At 34.7% G+C, this 21,624-nt stretch overlaps 1 protein-coding gene across 7 annotated transcripts in view; it reads right to left on the minus strand.

Annotated features, from left to right (window-relative positions):
* Positions 1-21,624, minus strand: part of LRFN5 (leucine rich repeat and fibronectin type III domain containing 5) — a 233,208-nt gene that overhangs the window by 115,912 nt on the left and 95,672 nt on the right. The gene's annotated exons all lie outside the window — the stretch shown is intronic.

Consider the following 21,624-nt stretch of genomic DNA (forward strand, 5'->3'; position numbering starts at 1 on the left):
TCATTTCAATTTTCTTCATATTTCAATGAATTAAACTTGCAGGCTATTGTTAAATAAACTGCATAAAGTCAACAAACGCTCGTCATCACCCACTAAGTACCAGATACCTGATGTTGGGGCTACAGCAATTGAGTGAGTCTCCTAAGTGTTGCCCTCACGGAGTTAATAGCTTTGTCATATGGCCTATTTTTCTTAAATAAAGAAATCCATTTATTTCAATACATATGCCTATAAAGGAAATCCACAGACATGCCATTTATATTTTAACTTCACCCAGAAGATTGCTAATTTCTACCTTTTTCTGAGGGTTCCATGTCAATCTAAATAATAATTGACCTAGATCTATGAGACACAATATTTAACTTTCCCTCCCCTAAGATCTATATAATAGTGCCAACTGATATTCAATCACTGTCATTTTTCATATAGAAATAGCCTAAGTTCTTAAAAAATGTTCTTGAATAAAAGCTTTTTGATTTTACTTTGGCTATGACTTTTTTTATCTGCAGAAGCAAGTTTGAGGAGTAATACTTCCAAAAAACAAGGATTAAAAAAAGAAGATGATCCAAGGATGAATCAGGGTTAGTTTATTGTCTCTGCTCTCTCCATTTGTAAAGATGTGTGAATGATCTTACAAAGCCAAAATTTAAGAAGGTAATTGTATTTATCCTGAGATACCCACTAATTAGGACTTTATTTAAAAAGAAATTTCAACTATATTTAAAAAGAAAAGTTCAACTATTGCTAAGTTAATACTGAATTTATTCAGAAATGCTAAAAATCAGTGCACAGCCACATGGCAAACTTGAATAAAAGTACATTATAGTTTATTTATTTCATATTATTTTTGACTCTGTCAACCAATGCTACCTATTTTTGAAATTTATATGTATTATAAAAGAAAGATGTTGTTATACAATTATAGAATATCTCAGACATAACCCCCACACATGGATACAAATCAATCACATGAGATACCTATTGTTTACCTTTTAATTTATTTCCTTCCATGGGTATTTTAAACTAATTCTCACATTTATATATACATGATAAAAATATAAGAAATCCAATGGTAAATCACTTATTAAAGCAAGATATACCCCCTCCGAAAGAACCCAATTTCACATTTCAGAAATATTTCACACATATATAAGCGTGTGTGTATGTGTAGATTTTTATACATATATAAGAATATTGTATGCTGTTTTGTCCTGTTCCTTTCATTTAATGTCATAGAGAGTGTCCAAATTCTGTCTTTTGTTGTCAACCCCATCCAGTCTATCAGTCAATATCTGTCATATGCATACAACATAATTTGCTCATATTATGTCCTGACTGAAAATTATCAAGTTTCCAGGACTTTATGACAAAATGATATAATCAATGTCCATACATATGTATCTATGCACACATGTGAATGAATGGCATATTAAGTTCCCAGTGTAAGTATAATAAGAATTAAACTGTTTTATTAGAACTAAATGTTTAACTAGAAAAGAACTAAAATGTTTAGCCCAAGAAATCTCATTGTTTTTGAAACTCTGATTATGATCCCTTCTCTGTAGTAGAGAGGGAGACTTTACACCAGCAAGAATACATTTGAATTTATAACTATGCTTTATATTAGTGTATTATGATATTAGGGCATAAATATTTCTAACCATTATGCTAACCAAAAGAAAAAGGAAAAAAAAAAAAAAGAGACTGATGATCAACAGTATTTCCACATCTTCATTGTAATATGAAGAGTACAATAACTGATAAAATCCTATCTAATTCAAATTCCCTAGGGAAACTTCTTTTTATGTATGATTACACAATTTATTAATGGTAACACTTTTTTGTTATAGTATCTTTTATTAAGTACTTGCCACGTGCCAGCTACCAAAAAACATGTGTGATTCAAATTAATTCTCTTAAGAATCAAATGAGATAAATACATATTTCTACAAAATGTGATTAAAACAAACAAACAAAAAAGCAGGGGGAGAGATAAAGCAAGAAACCTTAAGGGAGACCATAGGGCTAGTCTCAGGGACAGCTGGAGGTCTCACCAGGGCTATCTCACTCCAAATCAATCTTGTATCTTACAATGTAAGTGAAGATTTCAAAAAATCATTATAGATTCTATAGTAGACAAACCCAAATAAGATGTTAGTTCTCTCTCTGTTTTTAGTCCATTATATTTTGGCAATTGCAATGCCAAAGCCAGGAGATCTCAGATTGGGATTCTAATTAAGCAATTCTCCAGTGCAGTCTTACAAAGATCTCCTTTTCTTCCTGATAGGATGTTCAAATAAAATATCTTATAAGAAATTCTGATCAGTTCCTTAGTTCCAAGCTGTTGCTGTATTGGCCTTCTTCCATAGTCTTAGAAAATTTGGCAACTGTTATTGTTTATGTACATGGATTCCCAAGAAATATGGTTCTCCCTCTAGCAATTATCTTGGATGCCAATATTAAACTCCAAAAGAACTCAGGAAACACAGGCAAAAGTCTGGAAGTTATTAGGGAATAGCTCTTAAATAACTGAGAGTTATGACCCCTGCCAGCTCGTAGTGGTCCTTTCTTCTCTACAATGCCTTTGCTAAGTGTCCATCAGTAGTTGGAACATGTATTTTGATTTGAATTTCACTATCAGTAAAGGCAGAACTTTAAAGGCCTATGAACCTGGGTTGGAATCCTAACTGTAACAGTATTCCTCAGTTTTTGCTTTTAAAATGAAAAAACAATACTACAAAAAGCTGTAATTATTTTAAAGCATAGTCTATCTGAGAGTACCAGCCATGGTGCTTCATTCACTGTAGCCATGCAATAATTTTGTTTCCTTCAGGAACTTTTTCCTAAGGCTACCCTAAGTTTTAACCCACTGAACACTAGAGAAACCCCTAAAAAATCTGAAGATAAAAGTAACATAATCTTAAGTATTCCTTTCAATTTAAAGATCCAGTATTTGAACAATTATGAATCCACTGAATGGTATCATCACTGATCTTTCTCCATCTTATCTCTAGTAGTGCAAAATAACCTGAGGGAAGTGTTTTACATTTGTTCCTTAATTATATTTACCTTGTATTAAAAATGATTAAAAAGTAAACATTTAGTCATCTGGATGTTTGAGCTACATGATGCAAAAGCCAGATGTTTGGAAATAAATGAATAAATGAATTCTATGGTTTCACTGCAATTCATTTATAATAATTCATAATAATCATATAATATATTGTTTGGCATAATATGACCATGATCTCTAGTGCACTGCTCTAAAAATGAATGTTATTGAGACAAATAGTTTGAAAAAATAGACCAGAAATATAGACTAAAATTGGAAATTACTTCACATAAATGAGTTTTTAAAATGCATAAATATTCAGGAGGATTCATATAAATACTATTACTAAAGCAAGTTTCCCTCATCATCAGCACTGATAGACCTAATTTAAAAATTAAATTAGAGGTGCTGATTGAATATGGAAATGCATTTGCGTTATTGGATAAGAGTGTAGTACCATGTACTTAGCTATAGGACAATGTTTACAAATTATTATACACATCCAGGATCATATGATAAATAGATTAATGCACCACTAGAGCACTGACTGCTTAATGTAAATGTCACATTGTAAATGAGAACAACTAATCATTCCTTTCCTCTAATAGCTAGAGTTCAGCAGTTAAATAAAACATAAATCTTGGTGACCTACAAATTTTATTACTGCATTTGTAATTTCCTGTATAACAGCTCAAGAAAATAACTTCAGGTAATGCTTAATTTCAATAAGATACAACCCAAGGTGAAGGGCTTTTTTGGAAAGGGCAGAGGGTGGGTAGAGGTGGTTGTTGGCTTTGCATTGTGTTTTTAAGGAACAAACTCATTCACTAAGTTTCATGATGTAATTTAAAATAATGGATTTTTCTTTATAAACAACAAATACTAAATTAATAACTAAGTGAAGAAACCAATGCATTATCCCAATTTGACTGTAATTACAAAAAGTCTTTTTACTAGATTGTAATTGCAAGATTCTTGCACAAAAACAAATAAAAGAAATGTAAAGAAAGGCCTGATGAAGATTATCGAGCTAATTAATATGCAAGTCTCCTTGCATAACTAATATTTTCTTACATGACAGGATCAAAATAATCCAAAATGGTAACAAAAAACTACTTCCATATATACATTCTTCAGAAGATAAATTTTCTCTCTTAAAAGTTTCCTTGAAATGTCTTTGGATTTCAAATTCAGGAAACATTTTTTTTGTTTTCTAAATGACAACCCCCGAGTGGCACATCTTCATCCCCTGGTGAAGTGAGAGAACTGTTTTTCACTTCTTCTTGTCCTAGACCATGGTCTGCTCTGACCACCTAAATGTCAGGGCTGCTCTGTTCCACTGAATACACAGAAAAATAAATGCAACATTCTTGTTACTCTTAGTCAACTGGCAAAAGTCAGCAGCCAGATATTACGGTCACATAATCTTCACGGTCAGTGTATCACTTTGGTAATGATTCTTTCCAAATAAAAGAGAGTACCTGTATGATCTTATTGATACAATGTTTAACTATCTGTATCTATGTACAGTTTCCTTCTGTCTTGCCTCACTCCTTTCTTCTTTCCTGCCCCCCCATTTTCTCCTTCTGTCTTCTGTGACTCTGATTTACTTAAAACTTTTGTCTCTTAGTTTTAAGATGGTTATAATAATACCTAAATCACAGTCCTTGTGAATGTTGTTTGTATATTACACATATGCCCACACTTGTGTGTGTAATGCACATGCTCAAATACTGTAACTTGCAAAAAAAAAAAAAAAAGAGTTGTATATTTTATACAAATTAAAACCCTCTATATTTCAACCTCTTTTCTGCCTATTTCAACCTGACTTTGTCACTTCTTTCTTCAGGGTACCAACAAAACTTCGTATCAGGATGAGATATCATGTCTTTAATATTAGTCCACACTGGTATTGGTGTTTTATCTTCATCTGGTTGCTGACCATTTTGCTCAATGATGCATCAGTTTACTTAGGCCCTTAATTGAGCAGCTCTCAATTCCCCTACTTCTCCTCCCTCCATCCCTCCCACCTCTCTTCCTGGCTCCCTCTCTCAACTTCCCTTCATTATTTCCTTCCCTCCACCACCTCACCTCTTGCAGGTAAATTCAGAAATGATTGCATAAAGAAAGCACAATATTGTACATCCCCTAAACATAAGAATCTTTAAAAACACATTTAAATAGGATTTCAAAACATGTATATTGTATCATGTACTCATTTCGGAATTCTGACTCATGCAGAAATCTGTAGAAACCAGATCATTTTTAATATGCAGATGAGAAAGTGCATGTCCCATATGCTTATTAATATTAATTATACAAGTAATACATGAGTATACTTCTTCTTTTAAAATTCAACATAATGGATAGCAGTTAGGGATGGGGGAGGGAGGCAGTTGTGGTTCCAAAGGGGTAGCAGGAGGTATTATGGTGATAGAACTGTTTTGTATTTTGACTGTGTTCATACATACATTGGTGATGAAACTTAGAAAAATAAACATACACATATACAAGTATATGTAACACTGGTAAAATCTGAATAAGGTCAGTGGATTAGAGCAATGTCAGTTTCCTGGTTGAGATACTAGATATTATACTACAGTTCTGCAAGACGCACCATTGGGAGAAACTAGGTGTAGTGTATATGGGGGTGTCTCCGTATTATTTCTCACAACTGCATGTGAACCCACATAGAGGTACATCATGTGCCTTGGAGCAACCCTTCTGAGGCATCAGTATCAAGCTGCAATTTCAGCATTCATTAACAGAGAAGGAATATCCAGAACATCAAGTTTAACAATTGCTGTGAATTATCTGTTTCTTATTAAACCACATCTTGAATACATTGTCTCCAAGAAAACTAAAAAAACAAAAACAAAAAAACCCCCAAGCCCCAAAACACTTAAATCCCTTAGGCAATGAAAAGTACTGAACTGTTGCTTGCTTTGAGCTGCTAGATATAAAACACATCAGTGGCATTGTTATAAGGAAGAGGAGTTAGGTTTTGCACCACGAACATGGTATGGTAAAGTATCCCACTGCTGCACGTCCTGCTGGGCTGAGATTGAGTAAAATCTCTATTTACTCTTAACTTTATTAGCCAAAAAGTAAAAGAAAGTGTGGATTTCTGGTGCTTGGGAAATGTGAGGTGGTTTAAAAGAGTGGGAGAAAATGCTGAATGTGTAGACAGGAATCATTCTGTGTTTTTATTGTGGTGGTGGTTGTTTCTTTGTTTTTAATTCATTATTTTGAGTTCTATTCAAAGTGTTAAATAAACTATATTAAAAATAAATCTACTTGAAATTCATAAATCCAAACATGTGAATTTATGGTCAAAGTAAATTCAACTCACACACAGGCATACTACATGTAGAGTATATTAGAAATACCTATATATGTATATATACATGTACACAGTGTATTAGAAATATCTACTTCATGCATATATGCATAAAGAAAAAATGCACACCCTCACGAGCATGAAAATAGTATATAAATAAACATGTAAGTAGATAGACTGAGCATACTTTTTAATGGTCACAATAAAAACATTAAAGCATATATATTAGATTAAAGTCAATGAGTCAAAGACGAGGGTGTAAGTCCTAGGCAACTGTTGGGCAACTGTAAATTACGCTCACAGTGGGTTAAAAAAAGATTCTGGAGCAATTTCAGATGAGCCAAAGACCCCACAGAGGTTAGAAGTTGGAATCACTGCAAACATACTAACAGGCAATATGGGTGTGGAAAACATCCAGAAGCATTTTTGAGGAGTACTTCCTTTTAGCTGGATGGGTGGAGAGGAGTTAAAGCCACATTTACAACTACAGGGAAGAACTAAGAGGATGGAGTAGGAGGCATCACACTTATAATATGTCACTAATGGTACATCATGTGCCTTAGCTCTCCTATTGGCTCATAAGTTCTCTGAACACCAGATGAGTAATTGTATGCCTGGCAGCATCAAGCACACTGAGCTACATACAGCAGACACTCAAGAAATACAAATTGAAGATTTTTAACTGCAATTAAAGGGAAATCATCTACTAAAGAACCCAGAGAAGTTACCTGTTGAGGCAGTTTCTAAGAGAAAAAAATGACTCAAAAAGCAAATGAAGCTCTGAAAGTCAAACCTGTATGATGCAATTAGAAGTTAGTCTGATGACAAAGAGGTTATTATCGAAAGAAAGTTAAAGAAACCATGAAGACTGTACGGAAGGAATTCTCCATAAGGTCAGGTTCTAAAGTAGCATGTATAAAAGACAGAAAAGGAAGGACGCAGAACCAAACATGAATATAAAATAGTGTTTGCAAAGCACTTTCAGATACACAATTTCATTAGAGAGTAACCCCACTGTCCTTGGTCTTTTCTTGTTCAGCATTTTAACACTGACTTGCAAAAGGACACACGAAACCGTGCTTATTAAATCCGCGAAATCTGTGACTGACACAAAACTGGGATTTAAAAATGTCTCCATGGGTTTAATGGATGGGCCAAGACTGTAAAAATGAAATATAACAGAGCCAAAGGTAAAGATGCTTAGATTAGGAAACTAAACTATTACAGTGCAGGGTGAGAGCTGTCTTTGAAGGCAGGGTATATGAAATGCACTTCAGGTATTGTCTCCACGATCCTAAGGGTCAACAGTTTCAGGGCTGCAGTCTCAGCGTTCATTAATAGAAAAGGATCATCTAGAACAGCAAGTTCAGTTGTTGCAGTGACTTATTTGGTCCTTACCAAATCATATCTGTAACAGTGTGTCTCTGAATTCTGGCGAAACCTGTCTGGAGACAGACACTCAAGGAAAGTACGGCCTATCACCAACCACTGCAAATAAAAAAGGGTTGAAAAACAAAACTGGAAATTTTATGTTGGGAAAGAGATAAGACACAGGGAAGATACCTTCAAATATCCTGTGTAGGGGGTGGAGAAGGGGGTGTTAACACTAGAGAACATGACTGGAAGTGATGGATGGGAGTTGCATGGGGATTTTACTTTTATATTAAGAATGTGCTATTTGAATAGTCCCACGTGAGGATGGGCTGCCCTGGAGGCACTGACTCACTGTTTGCTGAAAGGCTCATTCTATGTGACTATCAAAGATGACATTCTTGTGTGGGATTCCAGGTTGGGGGAGGAGGTCATGAGGATACCTTCTGATGTTACTGTCCTCTAGTAAAGCAGCCAGGTTGAGGCTGGCCCTTCTTCAAAGGGAAACTGACTTTCCTGCACCCTCAGTGTGGCTTTGCTTGGAGAGGTCTCTTCCAAAGTGATGACATATTAAAAAAAAAAAATACAGGTATGTATCATAACTAAATTTATAATGTGATAAATACTTAAGACATGGGGGGCTGGGTAGCCTACAGCTCATGCTTAGCATGCACAGGGTCCTGGGTTCAATCCCCAGTACTGCCATTAAAAAATAAATAAGCAAATAAACCCAATTACCCGCCTCCTCACCAAAAAGAAAGAAAAAAATACTTATGACTAAATATAAACAAGAAAATTTACCTCTTCCTTAGGACATACCAAAAAGCAGTATGTTCCTGTTCAAACACGTGTGTGGGCAGAGGGTAGAGGTTTAATTATTATTCAATATTCTAGTCTCTGATTTTCATATTTGACCTAGGGAACTGCAACTTCCTTTTTAACTCTAAAAATATGTGCATTTGAATTTTACTATTAATTTACTATTTGCTACCAGCTCTGTGAACTTTAAGTCTCCGAGCAAGAGCACAATTTGATTTTCTTCTTTCACGATAACGTGCATTAGCCAAATGGTTCTGCCAAGGTGTAACTGAGCTCAGAAGAGAATAAGAGCCAATTTTAATATTTCATTTGTGTACTTGATTATTTTCAAAGCTTTTCATGCACATTATTTAGGTTGGCCTTCAAAACAGTATTAGAGGCACATAGCACTGTTATTTGATGTCCTTTCTGTGGCCCAGATATAGGAAGTCACTTGCACAAGGCTATGCCACTCTTTGTAATAGACAATCTCTGACTCCTTGTAAGTCCCTTTCCATTCAGCTCCATTTTTCTGATTTATATAAAAAGTTACTGAGACACAAGAAATGTCAACTAAGTCAAGTCAAGAAAGAAGAGAACTGATAGCACTATAAGAGATGTGAGCAATAAAAAATAAACTGGAAATTTAAACTGTGGGAATCAAATTGGTAAATTATTTATGCATGCTTTTCTAATCTATTTTGGAGCTAAGAACAATGTATGTTTAAATTTATCTCAACATAACAAAGATGGATAGGCTGAACAGAAAATATATTTTAATATAAAAAATATGAAAATGAAAGTTAAAGACATAGTTTCAAAATATGCATGTATTCCTATCAATGTTGGCTTGACATTACCATTTTTGAGATCATCTTATTAAAATATATGCTGGTTCTCCAAACTGCTACTTATTAATTATTGCAATAATTTAATGGTAATGAACACTCAAAATGAGGATGAAAATTTTCTCATCTCATCAGTAAGGTTCTCTTGATTTAATGTTAACATCCTAGTTTCTGTTTGCACTCATTCCTTATTACCTTTATTGTAATTCAACACTTCACTGTCTCTCACCCACATTAATATCATTGCTTCATAAATGGAATCAGTGCTCCTGTCTTATCACAACATATCCTCTGTATTTCCATTTTGCTATCACCACAATGATTATCTCTATGAAATGCAAATTAAATTATGTGTCACATATAAAACTCTAGTATGGCATACAATGCCCATAAGCATCTGGCTTCCACCATTCTTTGTGCCCTGAGCTCCATGCATACGAAACACAAACTTTTTTTGGGGGGATGGGGGGTGTTATTGTTGAAGTATAGTCAGTTATAATGTGTCCATTTCTGGTGTACAGCATGTTTCAGTCATACATACACATACACATATTCATTTTCATATTCTTCTCCATTATAGGATACTGTAAGATATTGAGTACAGTTCTCTGTGGTACACAGAAGAAACCTGTTGTTTATCTATTTTATTTATAGTAGTTAGTATCTGCAAATCTTGAACTCCCACTTAGCCCTTCCCACCCTCTTTCCCCTTTGGTAACCATAAGTTTGTTTTCTATGTCTGTGAGTCTGTCTCTGTTTTGTAAATAAGTTCATTTGTGTCTTTTTTGGTTTTTTTTAAGATTCCACATATGAGTGATATCATATGGTATTTTTCTTTTTCTTTCTGGGTTACTTCACTTAGAAAGATGATCTCTAGGTCCATCCATGTTGCTGCAAATGGCATTGTTTTATTCTTTTTTATGGCTGAGTAGTTAGTATTCTGTTGTGTGTCTCTGTGTCTGTATATATGACAACTTCTTTATCTAGTTGTCTATCAGTGGACACTTAGGTTGCTTCCATGTCTTGGCTACTGTAACTAGTGCTTCTATGAACACTGGGATGCACGTGTCTTTTGAATTAGAGTTTTCTCCGGATATATGCCCAGAAGTGGGATTGCTGGATCATATGGTAAGTCTGTTTTTAGTTTTCTGAGGAATCTCTATACTGTTTTCCATAATGTCTGCACCAAACTACATTCCCACCAACAGCGTAGGAGGGTTCCCTTTTCTCCACACTGTCTCCAGCATTTATCATTTTGAAGACAACTTTAAAATCTCTAATGATATTTGCAAATCCTCAAACCACCTCACCTGCTGGACATGTGAGGCCTCGGCAAAGGCTGCTTCTTCAACATGGAGCATCCTTATCCTCCTTCTTTACCTAGCTAACTTTTTAACTTCCAAATTTAGCTCAAATAACTAAGTGGGAAAAATTAAGAATGGGTGATAAGACCGAGTTTACATTAAAAAGTCTGGCTAGTGATGGCCAATAAAAAAGAATATAAACCAGTTAGGAGGTAAGTTTTCCATAGTCCAGGATATAGGTAAGATTTTTAGAATAGGATGGTGGCAGGAGGAAAAATGGAAGTGCATACAGATCTGTCTGATGCCAAGCCTGTACAAGCACTGTTCTACAAAGAGCAGCATTTGAAATTGTGACTCTATCACTTACAAGCTGTATGATTATGGGAAATAATCTTTTTACTTAAGCACCAATAATCTCATCTCATATATTTTGCCTGAGAATTAAATGAGATGTAAGTGAAGAGTCTGCACAAAAGCCTGGAATATAGCTGGTAGTCAAAAAGGGGGCTTACCTTTGAAAAGTATCATATCTGGTAAGTTCTAGGCAAATTTACAAAGCAAGTGAGCACTTCAGCTATTGGATGCAAATTTACAAAAATAAAATGGTCCCCTAAACTCATATAAGCTGAAAACATGATGTTTAAAAAAAACCAGGTTTAGATCATTTTAATCACGGGCAAAAAAGAAAAGAGAATGATAAGACCTAAAGTCTGTGTGTGCTCAGATCCTGGTTCCTGACATTTTTCTTGTTCTTGGACAAGTAAATTAACTTTCTGCATTATCAAATATTGCAGATATAAAGTAAGGCACTTGGGCTATCTAAGAAATAACATTTCCTGTCATTTTTGAAATAAGCATCTAGATACCAAATGCCCAATCTGTGCATGACATTCTACTGGGTACTACCCATGTGCTAACCAGATGAGAACCTTTGGTTCAATTCACATACAAAGACATGAATAAGAAATTGCCAACAGTCAGAGAAGGAAAGGCAACTTCAAATTCTCTAAAGAATTTGCCAAACAATATCATTTTGGAGGTTTATTTTAATGAAAATACACATTAAAAGATTTTCATCACAGATATATTTCTGGTGGTGAATAGAGGCACAGAAAAGAACTAACGTTCAAAAACAGAAAAATGATTAAGTGAAAAAGAGTCAACTAGAAAGTATGTTCTTGTCATTAAAAATGAAAATTATATAGTATGCAATAAAATAAAAAATTAGAATGTTAACTTTTAAAAAATCACAAAATACTCTTCATGTTATAACTAATCTTATACCTCAAGTCCACGTTCAACCTGTATTTCTTCTGGTAAGCCTTTCCTAAGTATGGTCAGCTCATATTTTAGGCTTCTGATAATATAAACTCAATATTTATGATCCTTCATGTTTTATGTCAGTCCACACATCTCCTTGAAAGATTCATGCATTATCTATCTACCATGCTGTTCTCAGAATTCATCAAAGTACTCCATGCTTACAAGTCACTAAAATGTTTGTAAATTCAATAAACTATGCTAAAAGTAAGTTTCGATACAATCACAGGCTTAAAGGGAAGAGAGATATGATTATTATGTTCAGTATCTGCTGAAGTGGTCACAAGCAATTAGGACTTCATTTTTAAATTACAGAGTTTAATTAGCATTTCATAACATTTATGCAATAAAAGGTCAACAGCAGAAGACAGCCATTAAAAAAAAAAAGTCTATTGCTTTCTATGGTTTTATCTGTATACATAACATAATAATGAATAGCACTGGTGATTAAAAAGATAGTTTCAATGTTCAAACATCAGACACAATTTGGAGCAAAAAGGACTACAGATTGGATTAGGAAGATTTGTTCTCATGTTTTAAGACAATTTATAACTACTCTGATTTCAGCAATTAAAATTGTTAATACTCTTTCAGAAAACTATCTTGTTAAGTGAATTTATCCTTCACTTATTTTACAATAAAATATTACCTTCTTAAAATTTTTTCCCTAATAATCACAGATGTTTAAAAACATTTAATACTCTAAAATTACTGCTAAATATTTGGAAAAATGAACATTATACATAGAGAACTTACAGTTTAAAATTGGGGTGCAAAAAAGCCCCCTTAATTTAAAAAATAATCTCTTGCATAGAACTATTTAAGCTATCAAGAGATGTTCAAGCATTATTTAACAAAGGTAATAAATTATTGAAGTTACAAAAGTATTTTCACTCAAAACTAGTAGTCTTTCTTGTATTTAATTGGAAACTATTATTGTTAAAGAAATAAGGATAAGGAATACAGTTTTTAATAGTTTGACTGAATAATTAATTGCAAAAAGTGAGCTTACTGTTGGAAACCTTTGTTCTGGATGTCTAACTGCAAAATTCATATTCATTTTTAAAAGATGCCATGTGTGAATAAACAGTTAATTCATGTATTGAGCTGAAAGGGAGTTTTTAAGCCAAAATGGATGGGCCTTTAAAATTGTTGGTTAGTAAGTTTATTTTTTGAAAGGCCTCACAACAAGAACATATTTGATCAATTTTTGATGAAGTCATTAAAATTAAAGTTGCCATTTTTGTCAAAGTGATAAAAATGTCTCTCATCTAAAATGCTCAGACATTCAAATGAGTTAAGAACATTAGAACCAAGAGACTCATAAAATATTTTGGCTTCAAGATAGAAGACAGCTATAAAATTTGGAAACTGTCCCAATCTTATGCAGTAGACTTGATGGATTTTCTTAATGATGAAGAATTAAGAGAGAAAGTTAGAAGTCTACAAAAGATTCTAATTCTCAGATGCAATGGAAATCTGAAAGTTAATTAAAGGGCTTAAAAACATTCATAAATGTCATGTGACATCCTTCACTCTTGTCATATTAAAATATAAACAGGCATATGGGTTTCGATTTATTTTTACAGTTGATTTTTTTTTCGGTCACTCTTTGAAAAGGATAAACAAAGGTGCATTTTTCCTTCTTTGAGAGTCTTGGAGTTCATTAAGATGACCTATATGAGGCTCAGACACTGCTAGACATTTTATGCTGAGTGATCCTATTTAGTATTTTATTTTCCTCTGGATTATAGAATTTTTTTTTTCAGTTGTTAGTCTGAACTCTCGAAGAGGCAGTTACAGCCATTTTATTTGCCTTTTCTTCGAAAAGAAGCAACACCAACTAATTCTGTCTGCACGTACTTTTAGTGATTGCTGACCTTGCAAGCTTATCTAATAAATGTGACTAATGGCAGATTGCCCAAAGTGAGGTGAAGCACTTTAGATTTTGTAAAAGCCACGCACAGAGGAGTGATATTGCCAACATCACCACCAGAACCTTCCCATTAAGTGAGGAGTGATCTGAAAATAAGGATGGGCCTATGTTACTGCAGTGTCATGAGAACAAAACAGGCACTTTGCCTGAAACGAAAAAATAAAAGCTCTTTAGGGATGTTCCAGTGTAATTTTTATGTGAAGAACTTAAGGAGAAACAAAAGTGATTTTCTTGGTAAACAAATCAGACAGAACTGCAGAAAAGGCCAAAATGAATGTAGACGGTTTTCTTCCAATAGACTTGTCATCCTTTCCATAAACCCTAAATGCTATAAGGAACTCCTTCCAAAACACTCTGAAAAAAAAAAAGTCTGATGGTCTCTTAACACTGAGACGTTGAAAAATAAAGCTTGTTTTGGTACCTCAAAAAAAAAAAAAAAACACTTAATAGTGAATATAGTTCCCTGTCCTATACAGAAGAAATTTGTTTTTTAATCTATTTCTATATATAGTGTTTAACATATGCAAATCTCAAACTATATTCAATATTTTGTAATAATCTATAATGAAAATGAATATATGCATATGGATATAGATATAGATATACATGACTGGGACATTGTGCTGTACATCAGAAATTGACACATTGTAACTGACTGTACTTCAATTTAAAAAATAAAAGCACTTAATAATCAACCCCTGGGCAAAGATATAAAGAGAGTGAATTTTTTTCTTTGATCTTTGTCTTTTGGCCACCTTTCCCTTTTCAGCACCATTTCTAATATCACCAGACAGTAAATACCTACATACTATCCTGGAATCTCAAATTCAGTCCGATCTGCAACTGGCCTGTCTGGAGTGAAAGAACAACCACTTCTGAGATCACCTCCCCCTACCCCGACCCCCAACACGCACACCTCCTGACACGCACTGTCACAGTTATAAGACTCTAGGCAGATAGAGATAAAATAAAAGTACTCGGGCTCCAAGCCACATATGCGGGCAAAGTCATTGCCAGTACTATGATCCATACTTTTAATAGTTCGTCTAAATATCTGTATTTTTAATTTTGTTGTTGATGTTGTTTGTTTTTATTTATTTATTTATTTTTAACTATATCATGCTGCTTGACATTGGCTGCTTTGCCTCAATTTACAGAGCACTTACCTCAGTGTTAAATGTTGTTTAAGGTAAATCATCACCGATAAACAGTTTACCATTCCAACTTAAAAATGACTTTTAAATTAACTTCCAATATTAGCATTACACTCCTCCAGGTGTGTGTAAAGTCAGTAGCCTCAAGTAAGTGATTAATAAGAAGTCTGCCACTGTGAAAGGCCAATAGAGGTTTCATCTTCAATTGGAACCACCTTAGCTATGTGTAAGCACTGAGTAATTGTATGTCTCATTGGTTACCTAATACCAAGAGTTTATGACCTTGTCCAGGTACAACGTAAAAGTTAAAAGTAAAGATATGGAAAAAGAACTGGTAAAAAGTCTGAAAGACAAATAAGTAATTTTACATAAAAATGTTATTCTGTGTGTACAGTTAATCCACATTAATACTATACATATATATTTATTCATTCACACTAATTTACTCACATTAATACTGTGAACATATATTGCTCTGGCCAACATGATTTGATTTAGGCTTTTTCCTGAAAATCTATCAACTGTCTTAAAATATCACCCATATTACTACATGTGCGAATTTAAACAGTTTAAAGTGTATAATACGCTTTATACCTTGAGCCTCATATAACAGGAGAAGGTAAAAAATGGAATAATCTGACAAAGGAGAAGATGGTGTTTTTGAAATCTGCAAGGTCTTTGTAATGTAAGTGACAGACTCCTGTGATGGCCTTTAGAAGTCAAAGGGTAGGAAAAATGAATGAAACTTTTGGTTGTGGAGAAAGTATGACCAAGCAGAACAGACTGCAGTTCACACACAATTACAGGAGTACCTCAGGCTTTAGTTTCAACATCGTAATGCCCCTGTGTAAGTCTGTGCATCATAGATGCTGTTCTCGTTACTATTCCTAGGGTGTTCCTGAAAGGATGCATATCTGTTACTCGTCCCGATGCACGTTAGCAAGAGTTAATTTCACATCGTATATTTGTTATTTAACAAAGATTGAGGTCCACCAAACAATGGCTTAGGAAAGGGAAGTTCTGACTGACACAACTGGGAAGGAAAAATAAAGGCATTTTATAGGAAAAATAAGCAAAGGTGAAAGTTCCATGGATACTTTTGAATAATAAGATTTATAAAATGGCATAATTAAGAGAACAGATATTGAAAACAATGACTGAGGGAAGCAAAGACTTACTTTTGAGCTCCAAAGAGGGACAGTCCTACAGTCAATAAGCTACTCAAGCAACATGGTGCCCTTTTATCTAATTAATGTATTAGGATCATCAATTATACCTGATACCACAGGCTTGAGTTTCCAAGAGTAAGCATTTTTTAATAACTAGATAAAAGCACTCCCAAATAAATAACTTATGAGAAATTTCAACCAACTGCATCATAATTTTCTACTTAGAAAATAACAGGTTAATGTTTTGTACAATAATGTGTTCCAAAGTGTTTTTTAGCCTAACATAAGAGTAAGCAAAAATATATAAAATTGGGGAGTGAAGAGTAAATAGTGGTTATTCCAGAAAAGAAAAAAAAAATGTATCTGCAGCATACAGGGACTTACATGTCCTATGAAGTAGATCTACCTTTCCTGGAAGACTGTAAAAGATTTTTAAAAGTACAGCAGTGTGGTTCAGTGGAAACCGAGAAATGGTATTTGGCCAGAAACTCTCTGAAATAATTACACAGATGTGGCAATTTACAGTAATCATGGCAAATACTTACCAACTCCTAACAAGCAGACTGGAATGAAGGTAAGAAAGTTATAAACTTAAAAATGCTCTGCTCCCAAAAAATGACCCAGCAACTAGAGCATGAAGAATAACTCCTGGGTCTTAGTTTTGAGACAACTAACTAGTTTCTGCATGTCAGGCAGTGAAAAATACCTGGTGAAGGTGAGGAGAGACAGGAAGGTGCCTCACTAGGCCTAACCTAACTGCCACCTTATACAGAGGAATGAAACTTGTGAATCTAGATGCAGTCAAAGGTCAACTGTCTCTAAACAACAGATGAAGCCATGCCAGCCAAAGGGAGGCAGAAGATCTGAGTTAAAACACTGAGTCCCAAAGTCAGACAGCCCTGGCTTCTGATGCTGGCTGTACCTCGTAACAGCAGTATCACTAAGGAATAATCTTTAAGCTTCAGATTTATCATTCCTAAAATGTGAATACTAATTCTAGGCACCTTGTTAAAGTGGTCTTAAAACTGAAGTGAAAGAATGAAGGCTCTGTACCTGACGTATGTGTTCATCAAAACAGCATAACCACTGCTGACTTCCATTACCAACGCTCAACTACCATCTGCTATGAAACGAGAAAGGAAAAGGGCAACGCCCCAAGGCAAAGTATTCGACTAGGGTAAGATATTTCATCAACAGGATCAATAAGAGTAACAATTCAGGACTGTTAAAAAAAAAAAAAAACAAGAATAATCTGGAAAAAAGACAGAAAAATATAATGGAATTTGGTGATAGAAAATCTACCGGGTCTTCGAAGGATGGTAACTGATCACTGAGATGTGAAATAAAAAGCTCAAAAAGTAGGAAAAATGCATGAGGCTTTTATTATGGCCATGGAGAAATAATGAATTAAGAACTGACATGATGATTGTATGGTGGGAAAATTAACATGCACAGATGAAAATAATTATCGCATGCAATAAATTCCTGAGTTTATTATATGTTGTATTATATAGTAATGATAATATATTCCTGAAAATATGCTTATAATTTTAAATTTCTTAACCGTGTTTACTTGGATTATGTATATACTGTCAGCAATAGAAAGAACACCTTTGTAACACCCTATAAAAAGGGAGTATGCATATTGAGTGTATTACACAAAGATTAAAAACGGCCATTTTGCTACTTAAAACATACTGTAATTTAGTACACCCTTGTACTTTTAACTAGTATAAGTCAACTCATGTAAGCTTATGAGTGGTACTTTTAAAGCCCAAATGCAAATTGACCCAGCCTTTTATGTAGCACAATAAAGCAAATCTTAGCTAAAGGTGTTAGCTAATTGACAATGAAATATGAATGTCTTATTTCAAAGGTTTTTAGTTTGTAATTTGGTAGCCTCCAAAGACAAATATTCCAAATTTAGGCTATTTTAATCTTGCTAAATGTGACAAATTAGGTATGCCATTCAATGTTTAAAAATTATTTCAGTAAGATATATTGTTTAATTCATTTTTTTTCCTTTTAACAAAAGTTGTCATTAGGGTTTTTTTTTTTTTATTGCATTGTGGTAAGAACACTTAACATGAGATCGGCCCTCTGGACAGAGTTTTAGGTGTACAATGCAGCAGCAGCATCGACAGCACGACGCTGGACAGCAGGTGTCTAGACACATGCACCTTCCCTATCGGTCCCCTTCCCCCCAGCCCCTGGCAACCACCTTTCCATTCCTGGCGTCTATGAGTGTGACTATTTTACAAACCTCGTAAAAGAGAAAGCAGGTAGTATTTGCTCTTTGGTGACTGGCTTGTTCCACTTAGCATAATGTACGCAAGCAGAAGCTGCCCTTCTTTGTTGTTGTTGAATTCTACTAAGAACTTTTCACAAAGGTTTTTGTTTATCTTGGGAGGGGCTTGGGGGTTGCTTTGTTTGGTTTATTTGTCTTTGGCCTTCTCTTCCAATATTAAATATATATTGATACCCATTGATATTTTTAAATACTGTATATATGTTCTCTTCTAATGGCATATACATATAAAATAAATACAATAAAATCTTAAAGGATGGAAAGGGTCAAATGACTAAACAATATTTAGCTTTATCAGAAACAAAAAGCTATGATTAGAGAGAATATAAGAGAACATGGTAAAGCTGCATTACAGGTAAACCCAAGGTTATAAGGTTACTAAGTGAGTTACATGGTGCTATGATAAAAACAGTAGTGAGGAATAAAGGTTGTATGTGGGTGACTTGGAATACTAGCTCTTATAATAACAGGATAATTCCCACAGAAATTTCTTAAAATATGCATGTGTATAATAGATATAAAAATAATACACAATATGACTATAAAAGGATGCTGTAGTCCTAGGGCATTTTTATATTATTTAAAAATCATATACAGGCAGACCTCGTTTATTGCATTTCACTTTACTGCACTTCAAAGATAGTGTGTTTTCAAGAATCGAAGGTCTGTGGCAACTCTGCATCAAGCAAGGATATTGGCACCATATTTCCAACAGCATTTGCTAGCCTCATGTCCCTGTATCATGTTTTGGTAATTCTCATAATATTTCAAAGTTTCTCATTATTATTATATTTGCTATGGTGATCTGTGATCAGCGATCTTTGATGTTACTATTGTAACCCTTTTGGGGCACTAGGAACTGTGCCCACGTAAGATGATGAACTTAATAAGTGTTGTGTATGTTCTGACTGCTCCACCAGCCATTCCCCTGTCTCTCTCCCTGTTCTCAGGCCTCCCTAGCCCAAGACACAGCAAGATTGAAATTAGGTTAATAAATAACCCTACAATGGCCTCACAGTGTTCAAGTCAAAGAGTCTCACATCTCTCACTTCAAATCAAAACACAGAAACAGTTAAGCTCAGTGAGGAAGGCATGTCGAAAGCCTGAACAGGCCAAAAGCTAGGACTCTTGCACCAGACAGTCAAGTAGTGAATGCAAAGGAAAAGTTTTTGAAAATTAAAAGTGCCATGCCAGTGAAGACACAAATGACAAGAGAGCCAAACCGCCTTATTGCTGATATGGAGACAGTCTGACTGGTCTGGATAGAAGACCAAACCAGCTACAACATTCCCTCAAGCCAAAGACTAACCTAGAGCAAGAGCCTAACTCTCTTAAATTTTATGAAGCCTGAGAGAGGTGGGGAAGCTGCAGAAGAAAGGTTTGAAGCTAGCAGAGGTCGGTTTAAGGGGTTTAAGGAAGGAAGTGTCTCTACAACATTTAAGCACAGGGTGAAGCAGCAAGAGATGATGTGAAACTGCAGCAACTTGTCCAGAAGATCCAGCTAACATCATGAATGAAGGTGACTACAATGAACAACAGATTTTCAACTCAGATGAGATAGCCTTCTATTGAAAGAAGATGCCATCTAGGACTTTCAACAGCCAGCAAGGAGAAATCAATGACTGACTTCAAAGCTTAAAAGGACAGGCTGTCTCTCTTGATAGAGGCCCATGCATTGGGGACTTGAAGTTGAAGCCAATGCTCATTAACCATTCCAAAAATTTTAGGAACCTTAAGAATTATGCTAAATCCACTCCACCTGTGCTTTACTACAAAACAACAAAGCCTAGAGGACAGCACATCTGTTTACAACATGGTTTACTGAATATGTTAAGCCTACTGTTGAGAACTAGTGCTCAGAAAAAAAAAAAAAGATTTTTTAAAAAACTATTACTTTTCATTGACAATGTACCTGGTCACCCAAAAGCTCTGATGGAGATGAGATGGACAATGAGATTGATGTTCTTTTCATGTCTGCTAATACAATATCCATTCTGCAGCCCATGGATCAAAGAGAAATTCCAACTTTCAAGTATTATTCTTTAAGAAATACATCTCATAAGGCTATAGCTGCCACAGATTTCTCTGGTGGATATGGGTAAAGTAAACTGAAAATCTTATAGGAAGAATTCACCATTCTAGAGGCCATTAAGAACATTTGTGTGGTAGCTCACAGTGAAAAAGAATGTGACAATGAATATATGTATGTTCATGTATAACTGAAAAATTGTGCTATACACTGGAAATTGACACAACATTGTAAACTGACTATAACTCAATAAAAAACGTTTAAAACAAAAACAAACAAAACAAAAAGAACACTCGTGATTCATGGGAAGAGGTCAAAATATTAACATTCACAAGAGTCTGGGGAAAAAGATGATTCCAACCCTCATGGATGACTTTGAGGGGTTCAAGACTTCAGTGGAAGAAGTAACTAAATGCAGTGGAAAGAGCAAGAGGACAAGAACTGGAAGTGGAGCCTGAAGACATGACTGAATCGCTGCAATCTCATGATATAACTTGAATGGATGAGGAGTTGCAAAGAAAGTGGTTTCATGAGATGAAATCTACTCCTGGTGAAGATGCTGCAAACGATTGTTGAAATGACAACAAAGGATTCAGAATATTAAATAAACTTAGTTGATAAAGCAGCAGCAGGGCTTTAGAGGACTGACTCCAATTTTGAAAGAAATTATTCCATGGTGGGTAAGATACTATCAGATAGCCCTGGGTGCTACACAGAAATAGTTTGTGACAGGAAAAGTCAATCAATGCAGCCGACTTCATTGTCTTACTTTAAGAAATTGTCCCAGCCACTCCATCCTTCAGCTACCACCACCCTAATCAGTCAGCAGCCATCAATATCGAGGCCAGACCCTCCACCAGCAAAAAGATACTCGCTGAAGACTCAGATGATAGTTAGCATTTTTCAGCAATAAAGTATTTTAAAATTAAGTTATGTGCATTTTTTCAGACAATGCTATTGCACACTTAACAGACCACAGTACAGTATAAACTTGG

The sequence above is a fragment of the Camelus bactrianus genome, chromosome 6 (genome assembly GCF_048773025.1).
Source record: "Camelus bactrianus isolate YW-2024 breed Bactrian camel chromosome 6, ASM4877302v1, whole genome shotgun sequence".
Taxonomy (NCBI): Eukaryota; Metazoa; Chordata; class Mammalia; order Artiodactyla; family Camelidae; genus Camelus; species Camelus bactrianus.